This window comes from Cherax quadricarinatus, chromosome 18 (genome assembly GCF_038502225.1).
Source record: "Cherax quadricarinatus isolate ZL_2023a chromosome 18, ASM3850222v1, whole genome shotgun sequence".
Classification (NCBI taxonomy): Eukaryota; Metazoa; Arthropoda; class Malacostraca; order Decapoda; family Parastacidae; genus Cherax; species Cherax quadricarinatus.
This window is the reverse complement of record NC_091309.1, coordinates 15,056,274-15,072,379: the sequence shown is the minus strand read 5'-3', so window position 1 is coordinate 15,072,379 and position 16,106 is coordinate 15,056,274. Positions and strand designations below refer to the sequence as shown.

Genomic DNA, 16,106 nt, shown 5'->3' with positions numbered 1-16,106 from the left:
CATGGTCTCTGCCTACTCATTCATGGTCTCTGCCCACTCATTCATGGTCTCTGCCCACAGACTCATGGTCTCTGCCTACTCACTCATGGTTTCTGCCCACTCACTCATGGTCTCTGCCCACTCACTCATGGTTTCTGCCCACTCACTCATGGTCTCTGCCCACTCACTCATGGTCTCTGCCTACTCACTTATGGTCTCTGCCCACTCACTCATGGTCTCTGCCTACTCATTCATGGTCTCTGCCTTCTCGTTCATGGTTTCTGCCCACTCATGGTCTCTGCCCACTCACTCATGGTCTCTGCCCACTCACTCATGGTCTCTGCTATGTCATGCATAGAGACTAGTTATATCATGTGTGTGTTCTAACCATTCTTGCAGGACTTCACTTTTTTTTCCCTAATAACATGACTGGGTGTGATTGGAACCTGCCTAGCAAGGGCCAGTAGGTCTGCTGCAGTGCTACTTCTTTCTTATGTTTTTTTCTGCACTTCAGAGGGGCAATTGTTCCAGTGTTGTACACTGGTTTGCTGGGTTTAAAGCCGAGAGTCATTAAGGCTGCAGGCGTCAAGAGTAGTACTTTAATCTCTAAAATATGGATTAAGGTAAACTTTCAGTGTATTTGTACTGCGAGACATACACCTCTCGGTGTATATGAGCTTCCAGTGTTACAGATCTTAGCGAAATAGCCTTTCCATCCATTTGTGTTCCAGCGCCTGCCACGGAGTTTCATAGGGGTGAGAAAGAGAGAGAGAGACAGAGAGAAACAGAGAGAGAGAATCAGACAGAAACAGATCATCAGTTAGTATGTTTATACTCTGTGAGTTGCTTACCCACCGCCACCACCACCACGACCACCGCGACAACCACCACCACCACTACCGCCATCACCACTACCGCCATCACCACCACAACCACCGCCACCAAAACCACAACTACCACCACCATCACCATCGCCGCCACCACCACGAAATAGAAAGACATGGGGGAAGAAGGTGAGGTGGGCGATGGAGTAATGCAAATAAGCACTGCAGCTAGACATGATGTTGGAGGAGTATGTCGGGACAGTGTTGGAGGAGGATGTTGTGGTAGTGTTAGAGGAGGATGTTGTGGTAGTGTTAGAGGAGGATGTTGTGGTAGTGTTAGAGGAGGATGTTGTGGTAGTGTTAGAGGAGGATGTTGTGGTAGTGTTGGAGGAGGATGTTGTGGTAGTGTTAGAGGAGGATGTTGTGGTAGTGCTGGAGGAGGATGTTGTGGTAGTGTTAGAGGAGGATGTTGTGGTAGTGTTAGAGGAGGATGTTGTGGTAGTGCTGGAGGAGGATGTTGTGGTAGTGTTAGAGGAGGATGTTGTGGTAGTGTTAGAGGAGGATGTTGTGGTAGTGCTGGAGGAGGATGTTGTGGTAGTGTTAGAGGAGGATGTTGTGGTAGTGTTGGAGGAGGGGTGGTGGTAGTGTTGGAGGAGGCGTGGTGATAGTGTTGGTGGAGGGGTGGGGGGATCGAGTGGTTCACCTTGGGCTCCGTTAACTAACAGTGGGATTTACCCTGTACATTCCTCCCCTCCCCCCCACAGGGCACCCCATCTCCCTTACTACTCACCCCCATCTCCCTCACTGCTCACCCCCATCTCCCTCACTGCTCACCACACCTTCAAATGCAAGAGATTCGAAGACTAACCCAAAAGGATTCTTTCAGGTATACAGAAGTAAGATCAGGGACAAGATAGGTTCACTCAAAAGTTCCTCGGGTCAGCTCACTGACAGTGATAAGGAAATGTGTAGAAGTTTTAACACATACTTCCTCTCAGTTTTTACACAGGAGGATACCAGCGATATTCCAGAAATGATAAATTATGTGGAACAGGACGATAATAAACTGTGCACGATTAGGGTCACAAGTGACATAGTCCTTAGGCAAATAGATAAATTAAAACCTAACAAATCCCCAGGCCCTGATGAACTGTATGCAAGGGTTCTAAAGGAATGTAAAGAGGAGCTTAGCAAACCTTTGGCTAATCTTTTCAACATATCACTACAAACTGGCATGGTGCCAGATAAGTGGAAAATGGCAAATGTGATACCTATTTTCAAAGCAGGTGACAGGTCCTTAGCTTCGAACTATAGACCAATAAGCCTAACCTCCATAGTGGGAAAATTTATGGAATCAATAATTGCCGAGGCAGTTCGTAGCCACCTTGAAAAGTATAAATTAATCAACGAATCTCAGCATGGTTTTACAAAGGGGCGTTCCTGCCTTACGAATTTATTAACTTTTTTCACTAAGGTATTTGAGGAGGTAGATCATGGTAATGAATATGATATTGTGTATATGGACTTCAGTAAGGCTTTTGACAGGGTCCCACATCAGAGACTATTGAGGAAAATTAAGGCACATGGAATAGGAGGAGAAAATTTTTCCTGGATAGAGGCATGGTTGACAAATAGGCAGCAGAGAGTTTGCATAAATGGGGAGAAATCAGAGTGGGGAAGCGTCACGAGCGGTGTTCCACAGGGGTCAGTGTTGGCCCCCCTGCTGTTCACAATATACATAAACGACATAGATGAGGGCATAAAGAGCGACATCAGCAAGTTTGCCGATGACACCAAAATAGGCCGTCGAATTCATTCTGACGAGGACATTAGAGCACTCCAGGAAGATTTGAATAGACTGATGCAGTGGTCGGAGAGGTGGCAGATGCAGTTTAATATAGACAAATGCAAAGTTCTAAATATTGGACAGGACAATAACAGTGCCACATATAAACTAAATAATGTAGATCTTAATATTACGGATTGCGAAAAAGATTTAGGAGTTCTGGTTAGCAGTAATCTGAAACCAAGACAACAGTGCATAAGTGTTCGCAATAAAGCTAATAGAATCCTTGGCTTCATATCAAGAAGCATAAATAATAAGTCCTCAGGTTGTTCTTCAACTCTATACATCCTTGGTTAGGCCTCATTTAGATTATGCTGCACAGTTTTGGTCACCGTATTACAGAATGGATATAAATGCTCTGGAAAATGTACAAAGGAGGATGACAAAGTTGATCCCATGTATCAGAAACCTTCCCTATGAGGATAGACTAAGGGCCCTGAATCTGCACTCTCTAGAAAGACGTAGAATTAGGGGGGATATGATTGAGGTGTATAAATGGAAGACAGGAATAAATAAAGGGGATGTAAATAGTGTGCTGAAAATATCTAGCCTAGACAGGACTCGCAGCAATGGTTTTAAGTTAGAAAAATTCAGATTCAGGAAGGATATAGGAAAGTACTGGTTTGGTAATAGAGTTGTGGATGAGTGGAACAAACTCCCAAGTACAGTCCTAGAGGCCAGAACGTTGTGTAGCTTTAAAAATAGGTTGGATAAATACATGAGTGGGTGTGGGTGGGTGTGAGTTGGACCTGATTAGCTTGTGCTACCAGGACGGTTGCCGTGTTCCTCCCTTAAGTCAAGGTGACCTGACCTGACTAGGTTGGGTGCATTGGCTTAAGCCGGTAGGAGACTTGGACCTGCCTCGCATGGGCCAGTAGGCCTGCTGCAGTGTTCCTTCGTTCTTATGTTCTTATGTTCAAATATCATATTTAATCCCCCCTTCTCTGCGTCCAATCATCCTCACCCCAGTTACACCCCGCTCAACTAATCCCAGTGAGGTAAGACACATATGCAACAGTTAGACAACTTTATTCCGAAACGTTTCGCCTACACAGTAGGCTTCTTCAGTCGAATACAGAAGAAGCCTACTGTGTAGGCGAAACGTTTCGGAATAAAGTTGTCTAACTGTTGCATATGTGTCTTACCTAACAACCTGTCGGTATTGTATACCATTTTGATGTTAATCCCAGTGACCCACACCACACCCCGCCAATGTTTCCAGTTACCTCTGTTGCCCCTGCACACCTCACAGTAAAACCAGGCACCTGTGTACTCACCTACTTGTGGTTTCAGGGGTCGTGTCGTGGCTCCTGGCCTGTGTGCTAGCTGACTGTTGTAGGTCGTATCCGGAAAACAACCACTGTACAAATATGTTAATACCTCCAATCCTGCTGGAAGTTGTATATTCTTCGTTAGTACCTCCAGTCCTGCTGGAGGTTACGTATCCTTCGTTAGTGCCTCCAGTCCTGCTGGAGGTTACGTATCCTTCGTTAGTACCTCTAGTCCTGCTGGAAATTATATATCCTTCGTTAGTACCTCCAGTCCTGCTGGAGATTGTGTATCCTTCGTTAGTACCTCCAGTCCTGCTGGAGGTTACGTATCCTTCGTTAGTGCCTCCAGTCCTGCTGGAGGTTACGTATCCTTCGTTAGTACCTCTAGTCCTGCTGGAAATTATATATCCTTCGTTAGTACCTCCAGTCCTGCTGGAGATTGTGTATCCTTCGTTAGTACCTCCAGTCCTGCTGGAGGTTACGTATCCTTCGTTAGTGCCTCCAGTCCTGCTGGAGGTTACGTATCCTTCGTTAGTGCCTCCAGTCCTGCTGGAGGTTACGTATCCTTCGTTAGTACCTCTAGTCCTGCTGGAAATTATATATTCTTCGTTAGTACCTCCAATCCTGCTGGAAGTTATATATTTTTCGTTAGTACCTCCAGTCCTGTTGGAAATTATATATCCTTCGTTAGTACCTCCAGTCCTGCTGGAGATTGTGTATCCTTCGTTAGTACCTCCAGTCCTACTGGAATTTATATTCTGTGCGACATGTCATTATGTTAGCAAACTTCCGCTGGAAGTGTTTAAATGTTAAGTAAATGGCATCCGAGCACTGCGTTGTATCTAATATATGCCATTTTGTTAAGCAGCATGTCCAGCCCTGGTCAGAACTATTAAATGAAAAACAAAACATGTTCAGATATTAATGTTACACCCCAGTGATCGGCGGGAGGTCCATAAACCACCTAGATAACTTCGTATTTTCGACAAGAAAGTCAAATATAAATGTCAGTGTTACGCAAGTTTTTTTTTTTTTTTTTTTTTTTTTTTTTTTTTTTTTTTTTTTTTTTTTTTTTACATTTTGTCCTGAAGGTGGAATTTCTTAGACAGCCTCACTCATCCTGTGAGTTGACATACTGCCTTAAGGACAGCATTGGGAAGTGCCACTCATGCTGTGAGTAGTACTGTCCAATAAATAGTTGATCCACCATAGGCATTATCAGTTCCAGCTGCAATATTCAGGTATTACCACCATTATAAATTATCACTAACAGATTCTGTGTATGGGTGTTAGATGTTACCACGAAGCTGAATCACAACGTGTTTAGATTCCTCATGAATGTCAGTGATCTTACCTAAATATTCACGTATTCTTTTGCATTGAAGATATAATGTATTTATCATTCTCTACACACATTTTACGTCTGGAGTACTTACTGACTTAGGAAAGAGGCGAAGAAATGGGCAGGGCAGGGTAATGGAGGAAAAACTATTTAACCTGACCCCAGTGTACTATATATGTCTGTAATTTAGCTGTGTATGTTTGTATTAGTACTGGAGAAACCGTCACAATTAGTTTCTCGATTGAGGCCTAGTTGACTGAAAGACAACAGATAAGCATGAATAAAGAGTATAACATTGTTGACACAAGTGGCGTTCCACACGAGTCAGTGTTGGGCCCCTTGTCCGCAAGGGGTTAAAAAAATTCATTAGAAGATACAAATAACTTTCGAGATGCAAACTAATGACGACGTTTCGGTCCGACTTGAACCATCCACAAGTGTGACTTGTTAATGGTCCGAATCTGACCGAAACATCGTCATACATAAGTTTTAATCTCTTAAGTGTGTATTGTTCCAGCCAAAGTATTGTGAGTTTTTATTCAATACATGAAAAGGGTTGGGTGTGAGCAGCACCGGCCTTTATTTTCTTATCACTCTGGCCACCAGTGTCTATACACCTCTGTTTGTTCTTTATTTACAATAGTAACATAATGTTCTTCTATCTATTGAATCTGTAAACACGGAATTCGATATTCTATCATCTATTGAATCTGTAAACACGGAATTCGATATTCTATCATCTGGTGAATCTGTAAACACAGAGTTTAATGTCCTTCTATCTGCTGAATCTGTAAACATGGAATTCAATATTCTATCATCCATTGAATCTGTAAGTACGTAGTTTAATATCCTTACATCTACTGAATCTGTAAACATGGAATTCAACATTCTTCCATCTGTTGAATATGTAACTAAACTCGATATTTTTCTATCTATAAACATGGAATTATATATTCTTCCACTTACTGAATCTCCAAAAATAGTATTCAGTATTCTCCTATCCACTGAATGGCCAAATACAGAATTTAATATTTTTTTCATTTATTGACTCCACGTAAAGTTCGGATTTGATGATGCGCTCGTGTCTAAAATAAATATTATAATTCCAGGTGGAGGGAGCGTCGGCCAGCCTACTACTACTACTACGGGACTCGGGGACCATCTACGGAGAGTGCACATGCGCTATGGAACGGACATGACACGTACGCTCAGGAGCCACCAGCGTCCACAGAGCATGTGCTCGGAACCAGCAACGCGCAGCGCACGTTTCGTCCCGCCAGTTAGGCATTAGTGACTGTACATACATTAGTATGCACTGGTGTATAGACTTTAGTATATACACTGGTGTATAGACTTTAGTATATGTATTGCTGTATAGACTTTAGTATACGCACTGGTGTATAGACTTCCGTATACGCACTGGTGTGTATATGTAACGCACTCGAGTATAGACTGAGTGTACACACTGGTGTAAAGACTGAGTGTACACAATAGTGTACATACCGAGAATACACACTAGTGTATACACCGAGGGTACACACTGGTGTATAGACTAAGTGTAGTCGTAATCTCAGAATGCCAAGGTATCAAAGCACGCTACGTGAAGCAGCGGTCAAGATATTCCTCGCTTTTTTTAAATATTCGCCAGGAACGAAGTCCTGATACGGGTGTTTGCCGGATGGTGACCCGTCGCTATTTCTTGCTGAAATATCAGTGTTTGAATTAAAATAGCACTAACGCTGAGCGATGCAAAGTGACTAATTGCTTGGACGTAATATGAAAGACGGGTCAGAAATTTCTGTTTCGGCGTCAATCGGAGGCCCTCTTCATCTGATGGTCTCCGACTGAAACCAAGATATACCGACAAGACCAGAGGGTCTCTGGCTCATTTGACTGAGTCATCACATCCCACTGAGTGGGCCATCACATCCCATTGAGTGGGTCATCACGTCCCACTGAGTGGGTCTCATCACGTTCCATTGAGTGGGTCATCACGCCCCAATGAGTGGGCCATCACGTCCCATTGAGTCACCATCATGTGCTACGTCACCTGATATTCTCTTATGAATAAGTAAATAGAAACATGGGTGGTGCATGAAGCAGATCCTGGCCGCTGCAGGTACCAGCAGCAGCAGCAATAACAACAGCAGCAGCAGCGTACCTGGATGAAGGAAGCACGCTGAGGGAGGATGGTGCAACCTGGTACTAGGGCCACCCCGCCCAATCTCGCCATCCACTAAACCCCCAACCACGCCCACTACCTTGCAAACCACACTGTCACCCCCACACCTACTAGCACAGCCTGTCACCACCACACCTACTAGCACAGCCTGTCACCACCACAACAACAACAATACGCAACCACCACCACCTCACCAACAACCACCACCACCACCACCACCCCCCATAACTGTCTGGCTGACCCGGAACCCGACATGTCCCTTCGCTCTCATTTTCACCGTAATGTGGGTCACAGTCTAAGGAACGTTGCTTTAGTTATTGTTAGATTTTAAAGTACTTTCCGCTGCAGTGAGTGGTGTTGTTGCCGCTCTTGCAGGGTGCTACCATCAGTGCGAGTTTAGCGCTTTTCCTGACTACAATAATACACTAATGTACTTATCTGTACTTCTATGTGCTCACTTGTATGTATTCACCTACTTCCGTTTGTGGAGGATCAAAGCATAGCTCCAGGCCCTGCCTCCTCGAGGGGATATGCATTGATGTCAATGAAGGGCTCTTGAGTCAAGGAGTTAAATCCATCCTCCCTTTCCTGGGCCCAAACCTGATTACTTTCAGTTACCCAGGAGCTGTATGACACTTGGGTTTAACACTTCCACATAAATATTATAATCTACTGGAGTCTGGCCTACAGTGCTTTCATAATTACTTTTGAAACTATGCATGGAAGATGCCTCTATCTCGTCAAGGTCATTCAACCAGCCTGAGACCGAGGAAATACTCTCTGACGTCTCCCTGGGTAACCCATCATCATCCTCTTAGAGACAGACATGTTTATCTCATCAGAATACATTGAGCTTACATTGGGTGGCTTTACAATTTGCATGGATGGGTAATGGGGTTTATTGCAACACAATTGCCCTCAAAGATTTGTTAAGTTATACCATGAATTAAAGAAAGATCCTGGACTTCACCTTACAAAACAGACAAAGCAAATGCGATAGTAGTTATGGACAAGGTAGATTATAGTGGAAAAATGAACATATTAGAAGACGGAGGAACTTACGTGTCTCTGAAAGCTGTACGCAACCTCGTCACCACCTGGCAGGAACACTTTAATCCCTAAATTAGGGATTAAAGAGAGAGAGAAATACATCTCTCGGTGTATGTATGTATGGTTGCAGTTTTAGGAAAACGTTTTATTACATGTTTTAATAAAAGTCCATTATTATTCAAAGCATCTATGTGGATCTCTCATATAGGATTTTCAGCAAATTTTCTGGAGTATACCTGGGGGTTAACGCCCCCGCGACCCGGTCCATGACCAGGTCTCACAGTGGATCAGGGTCTGATCAGCCAGGCTGTTACTGCCAGCCGCACGCAATCCAACGTACGATCCACAGCCCCGCTGGTCAGATACTGACTTTAGGTGCCTGTCCATCTCCCTCTTGAAGACAGCTAGAGGTCTATTGGTAATCTGGATTATGTATAATGGGAGGCAGTTGAACAGTCTTTGGCCCCTGACACTTTCTACATTAAATAAATGAGATAAAAAGTTTTGTCTTGAGACCACGCGGGCAGCCACTGGGCAAAACAGACATAACTCCAAGTCAGATTTCCACTGTCTTTACAACAGTGAAGCAGCGCTGTATAGCCCTTGTGGCTTAGCGCTTCTTTTTGATAATAATAATAATAATAATAATAATTTACAACAGTGAAATGTTAACGATTGTGAAAAGACGGGCTGCTGTGGCTCATGTCTAGTGTATCATACCTGGTCCTCTCAGCCTAGCTGTCTCCAGTGTACTCGTTTATTTGTGGTTGTAGGGGTCCTGCCTCTTCACGTCAGTGAAGAGGCAGGACTAGATTAAATTTTGAGTGGTTTTAAAAATAGGTTGAATAAATATTTTAGTGAGCAGGGTTGGCCCTGTCATACCTATTCTTAAACCCGTGAATGTAGTCTCCCAAATCACGACTTCATCATCCAGGTCATTCAGTATCCTGACTTAAGAAAAGTTACATCCCTGTAGCCCTTTTATGATCTTGTAGCTTCTACAAGTACTCTCGTGCACCCGTTTCCCGGCTCTCGAACAGTATTCCTGCCCCCCCAAGTACTCTTTGCGTCATCACCATGTTCCCACTGATGTGTGCGTGTGTCACAAAAGATTCAGATTTTGCCGCCGAAGTGGCTAGTTTATTGTGCTGGTCATATCCATCCCGTGGACGGTAGCGCAAGAGCATATGGATACACAAAAGGCTAAAGTACTAGGCCCCAAAAGGGTGTCCAGTACTACATCTGAATTTGTCTACAGTTAATGATCTTTTATCTCTAATTATTTGTGTTGACTAAATTATTTGACGTAACAAATAATTAAGAGAAAACGACGTAATCAGAGAGCCGTGCATTCCGGTGAAGCTGCCCTGCCTCCCTCCCAGAGTTGTGACTTCCTGTCTCCATGCCCTCCTTACCCATTACATCCTAATATATTTTAAAATTGGGCAGTGCTTTCTCTCCCACACCCACACTCACGCCTGCACTCACCCACGCCCGCATCCACGCACACACCTGCATCACCATCTTGTACGTGTATTATATAACTTGTGAGAAAGTTTGTGCTGTGTAAGAAAATTGATTAGTTTATTAGGCTGAAAGCCTAGCGACTACACACTGGACATTAAGACTGCATATCACCTGTACACCAGTTAAGAATACCTTAATCCCTAAGACAGGAATTAGGGTAAACTCCGCGTATATTCATTGAGGGAGCCTGGGGAGATTAATAAAGGTTGACTGGTTAATGAGGTTTAAAGCCTATCGGCTTCACGAATGTCATTAAGGCTGTATATACACAAATATCCCGCACATAGAAGAGAGGAGCTTACGACGACGTTTCGATCCGACTTGGATATTTGTGTATCGTTCCAGTCACGGTATTGTGCCTTTTTTGTTATTTAAGGCTGTATATAATTATTCACTGCCAGTCAAGAACACGTTAATCCCTAAAATACTGATTAAGATAAATTCTCAGTACATATATACTGAGAAACTTATACATCTCGGTGTATATACAAAGTATAACCCGTAGTAGAGAGCTATCCGTGCCATGAGAATCATTCTTCTATGCAATTCACTCTCCTAATATGAGTTTCTCAAACCTCAGCCCGTAAGCTCCGCCACAATAATAATAATATGTAATATTAATATTAATGATAGCATTATTAATAATAATGATAATGAAAATATGAGAAATCTGAATATTGAGTCCATATACAGTAGTTACCCTTTTCAGCATGTTGACACGGACCTTGCAACAGTTGCAGCTTATTCTCGTATATGTTGGTTTCCTTGAGTGTTTCCAAGCGTCAATTTCTGAACGTTCCCTGTAATTATGTAACTTGAGGTTACATAAACCTATTTGATCAGGCCTAAGTAAACTAAAAAGGCGTCTGACAGCGTCATGTTTGAGGAATAGTTACGTTGAAGCCTGATTGACAATTTTCGTCCGTGTGTGTTCGCAACGTCATTAAGCTTTCATGTAACTGCATGTGTGTCTGTGTCTTATTTTGTGGGTATTTTATACCATTACCTCACCCCATCATGGCGTATGGACAAGCCCAGGGAACGTTGAGATCTGCAGGCTTGGGTGAGGATGGCTTGCTATACAAGGTCTGTCTATACTGTTTACTAGTGACAGTATATATATATAATATATATATATATATATATATATATATATATATATATATATATATATATATATATATATATATATATATATATATATATATATATATATATATATATATATATATATATATATATATATATATATATATATATATATATATATATATATATATATATATATATATATATGTCGTGCCGAATAGGCAGAATATATATATATATATATAGGACAAGTGAAAATTTGTGTATATAATTTCGCCAAAATATATATATATATATATATATATTTCACTGTGTTTGTTTATATATACTGTAAACAAATCAAAAATATATAGTTGGGTTATATATTGTTCTTGTTATATATAGGTAAGTTTTCTAAGTTCCTTTTGGTGCAAAATTATATATCAACATTAATATATATCTTTAAACGTATATAGAAAGGACTTAATTTTAAATGAGTTCTTGCTAATTGACCAGTTTTACATATATATATATATATATATATATAATATATATATATATATATATATATATATATATGTATATATATATTACAGGAACATGCTAGGTTTTACTGTATACTACATGTACTCTAGTATGTATAACACACTTTAATCTGTATATTTGTCGTCTAAGTTGTATAACTTGAGGTATATATTGTTTGCATGGCTGCGCATATAAGGGGAAGGGAGGGTGTCTCGGTGCCGGTGAAGAGCTTGACATCCAAAGAAATATTCTTCCCTTCCTTGAATCAAGAGGCCTTGACCAGCAAAAAGGCAACCCCCCCATCCCCCTTTTTCCTTGAAGGGAAATCAAAGCGCTGACAGTTGTTGTGGTTGGGTGGTCTATAGGCTTAAAGCCTATCGACTACGCAATAGGCATTTTAAGGTTGGACTGGATATCACCTGTTCACCACGTCAAGGCTATTTTCATGCCTTGGATAAAGATTAAAGTAAACTCTGTGTATATACACTGCGAGATACACACCTTTCGGTATATATATGTACTGAAAGATACACACTCCTCGGGATATATACAGTATACACACACGTCTACATGTATATACACTGATGCACAACTGTGTGTATATACTCAGAAATACGCACTCTGTATATAAACATACACATGCCGGCGTATATATACACATCTCCCGGTATATATACACACATTGAAAGATATACATCTTCCTATATATATATATATATATATATATATATATATATATATATATATATATATATATATATATATATAATTATATACCTCCCAGTGTATATATCCTTGAGTTGTCATGAAAGGAGCCTCTCTTAACTAACTCACTGGCGCTGTCATGTACGCCCATAAAATGTATATATTAAAACTATGGCATATTAATAAGGGTATATATATATATTTTTTCATTTACATGGCTGTATTTCACCAATATATCATCAGTCAAATTCCCATACAACCTCTTGAGTTGCTCAGTCAGTGCTTGAGTGTTAAGTGTGAGTATTATTTAAGAGGTATAATCGCCTATTAAAACTGATCCTCAAGCACTGGCCTTCAGGAACTGTTTTTTGGAATACCGGCCTGGAGGATAGCAATGCCCCGGGCTTTATATTCATATACATATATATAGATAGAGCTGATCCGCATGTAAATATCATTTATAAAGGCAGTAGCGAATTTCTGTCAGTTTCAGCTGTACATTGAAAGTGGCTTATTATTTGTTAGGTTATTTTATCGGCTCAAGCAGTGTACATATACACACGGCGTGTACTGGAGCAATGTATATAGGCGTATGGTTTTGTTATTAGGACATGTACCAATGCGTATGTATAGTACTGGAACTAACCAAGGATCACCTGTGCTCGTAATAGTGATCGTGTTTATACACTACTTTGTTATAGGGAATAAATGTTACGCAATTGTCTCGTCTTTCTCTTCTCCAGCATCACTTGTAAGATATATATATATATTATATACTGTGACTATCCGGGGATCGAACCCGTATTATTTTAGCCCGCCTCGTGGGAAGCCAGCCAAAATCCACGACGCTCTAACCACTGAACCATCAATACTACAAACAACAGGTGCCCAGTACCACTGGACATGTCACTCCTGATGCGAGTACATACGTGGATGTGGTAAGCACAGAATTAATTTCATTCTACTCCCGTTTGGAATACCAGTCTTTACGAGCGGTACGAATTAATGTATCCACGAACAAGTGGTTTTAAAGCAATTAACAATACTGCGACTAGCCGGGAATCGAATCTGTGTTAACACATATTAAGAAAAATTTAAGATGTATTAATACTTTTTCTACTTGTGGAGAGTACCTTACCAAACTATAAACAACCACATCTCAGAACCTATGGGTACCCACACCAGTCGACTAATACCCAGGTACCTATTTGTTGCTAGGTGAACAGGACAACAGGTGTAAGGAAACTTGTCGAAATGTTTCCACCCGCCGGGAATCGAACCTCCGTGTGTGAAACGGGAGATTTAGCCACCAGGCCAGGATATATACACCGGGAATTTATTATTATTAAAACCAAGGGGGAAGCGCTAAATACACCGAGAGGTGTACATATCATCTTAGTCATTTGGGAAAACCTCCAACATGTAGAGCTCTCACCTGTGATACCATTCATGAGTCACTGCGGTGGGATGACATCATGTCATATATATATATATATATATATATATATATATATATATATATATATATATATATATATATATATATATATATATATATATATATAATCCTTGTTTTCTTCGAAAAATATCTCATAGGATAAGCCCTTCAAAGGGGGCCTGAGAGTGATTTCATGGTGATGTAGAGCTCGTGATCTAAGGAACTGAGAGCTACCTCCCCTTCCTTGGATTAAACTTGAGCACCTCTCACTTCCCAGCGTCGTATGATCCATAAGATTTTATAGCCTGGCTGGCAGAGCTCTTGCTTCATACACGGAGGGCCCGGGTTCGATTCCCGGCGGGGTAAAAACATTTCGACGCGTTTCCTTACACCTATTGTCCTGTTGACCTAGCAGCAAGAAAGTACCTGGGTATTAGTCGACCGGTGTGGGTCGCATCCTGGGGGACAAGATTGATGACCCCAATGGAATTAAGAGACAGTCCTTGATGACGCACTGCCTTTCTTGGGTTATCCAGGGCGGCTAACCCTTCGTTCTTAAAAATCCGAGCGAAATCTTAACAAAAACGTAGCTCAAATTTGATCCTGCAAATAAATTTTTAATTCCATGAGGTCACCCCTGGCCAAGGACGAGGCTGTACCACGTACTCACCCATCCAGTAGCTGACCTAGACCCAGCGGCACGTAATCTGAAAGACTGAGCGAGGAGCACGTTGTCTGGAGGTAGAAAATACGAATAAGTGGAGCAGCAGACAGCCATTATGGTAGTGATCCTCCCTCAGGCTAGAGCGGTCAGCCTCTGGTACATTCCTGTGGTTCTATGCTAGTCCACACCACTAACTTCACTCCTGGAACATGGACCACTATTATTTATACCTAAGGTTTTTTTCCCCCTGTATTATTAAATATCTAGGAAGAGGTGCCTGAAAGTGGTTTCCTGATTTTTTAATCTCCAAGGATTTCGTTCATAATGTTTTTTTTATGCTTAACAGTTAACAACGTTTTATTACATGTAAACTACATTTTTATACTGCACATAAAAATATATTTTGTGTGTCGTTTGTAGTTTGAGAATGCATCATGTGATCATCTTTAAATTTTCAACATTAGTGTATTGTAACTAGGGAAAGCTTCATGTAGCTTGGGTATGTGTTTTTTTGGAATCCATTCAGTCATTAATGGCTGATGCATCTTGTGAAAAGATACCTTTTGGGTTTAAGGTGTGTAGGTGCAAATTTTCCAGTATACTAATATACCTGGAATTATTGAGCTGTGTTCGATAACTGAAGAATGGCCATATTATTATTATTATAATAAAAAAGAAGCGCTAAGTCACAAGGACTATACAGCTAGAATGGCCATAATTATATTCCTAGTATCATCTTCATTAGTAAGCGCTAAACTGTTTTTCCTGATATGCCTTCCACAAATTATTATTATAATCAAGGGGGAAGCGCTAAACCCGTAGGATTATACAGCGCCCAGGGGGGGATGTGGAAGGCATTCAGGCTTAATTCGGGGAACTGGAGCACAGATTCAATTCCCTAAATCAAGAGCCCCTCACCAACATCAAGGAACCTTCCATGAGGGGCCTTCCACAAAGTAAGCTTTGTATTGATATAAGCCTGAATGCCTTTCATCCCCCCCCCACTCCACAGGCGCTGTATGATCCCTACGGGTTTAGCGCTTCCCCATAATTTGCATTGTTTTTGGATTGTGCAAGTTTTAACTTTCCATTTTTTTTAACAAATTAGTTTCCATGCAGTAACTGGAGAATACCTCTTCTGATCAGTATTATTATATTCAAAACTAAGTGCTGAACCCATCAGGGTCATACAGCACTGTGATTAGCTTCAAACTTTAAATGCTGGTGTATCTTACTTTGAGACAGGTTTAGGCTGTGTAGGTAAATACCAGATTGCCAATTTTACTCAAAATTAATTAAATTGAAATAGCGGATTTCCCGCAATAATTTACGAATACTTCATTCGAGCGGGTACAAACCTTTGTCAGTGTAACTTGAGAATGGAACTTCGGAGATCTGTAGGAGCCATGCAGTGCCTGGGTGACTCGGAGACAATCAGGTTCGATTAAAGGAAGGTGTAATCAGGTCCAGTTCCTAAGATACAGGACCCCCCTCATTTGCATCCAGATACTTCCCTTTCAGGGTGCACCAAGAGATACACCACTGTATATACAGAAATTTCATGAAGGAAGCATTAAACACATAGGAGTTGCAGTGCCTTGTTAAATAGGAAGCAATCAGATTCCATTCAAAGAAAAGAGCAGCCCCAATTCTTTGGAACAAGAACACAACACATTAATAAGATA

General features: G+C 41.3%; 1 protein-coding gene across 1 annotated transcript in view; it reads left to right on the top strand.

Moving 5' to 3' along the window:
* Nucleotides 1-11,134, top strand: part of LOC128689414 (uncharacterized) — an 82,048-nt gene extending 70,914 nt beyond the window's left edge. Inside the window, exon 2 of the mRNA XM_053777652.2 lies at nucleotides 6,372-11,134. The gene's annotated coding sequence lies outside the window, so the exon portion shown is untranslated. The remainder of the gene's footprint in view (nucleotides 1-6,371) is intronic.
* The last annotated feature ends 4,972 nt before the right edge of the window (nucleotides 11,135-16,106 follow it).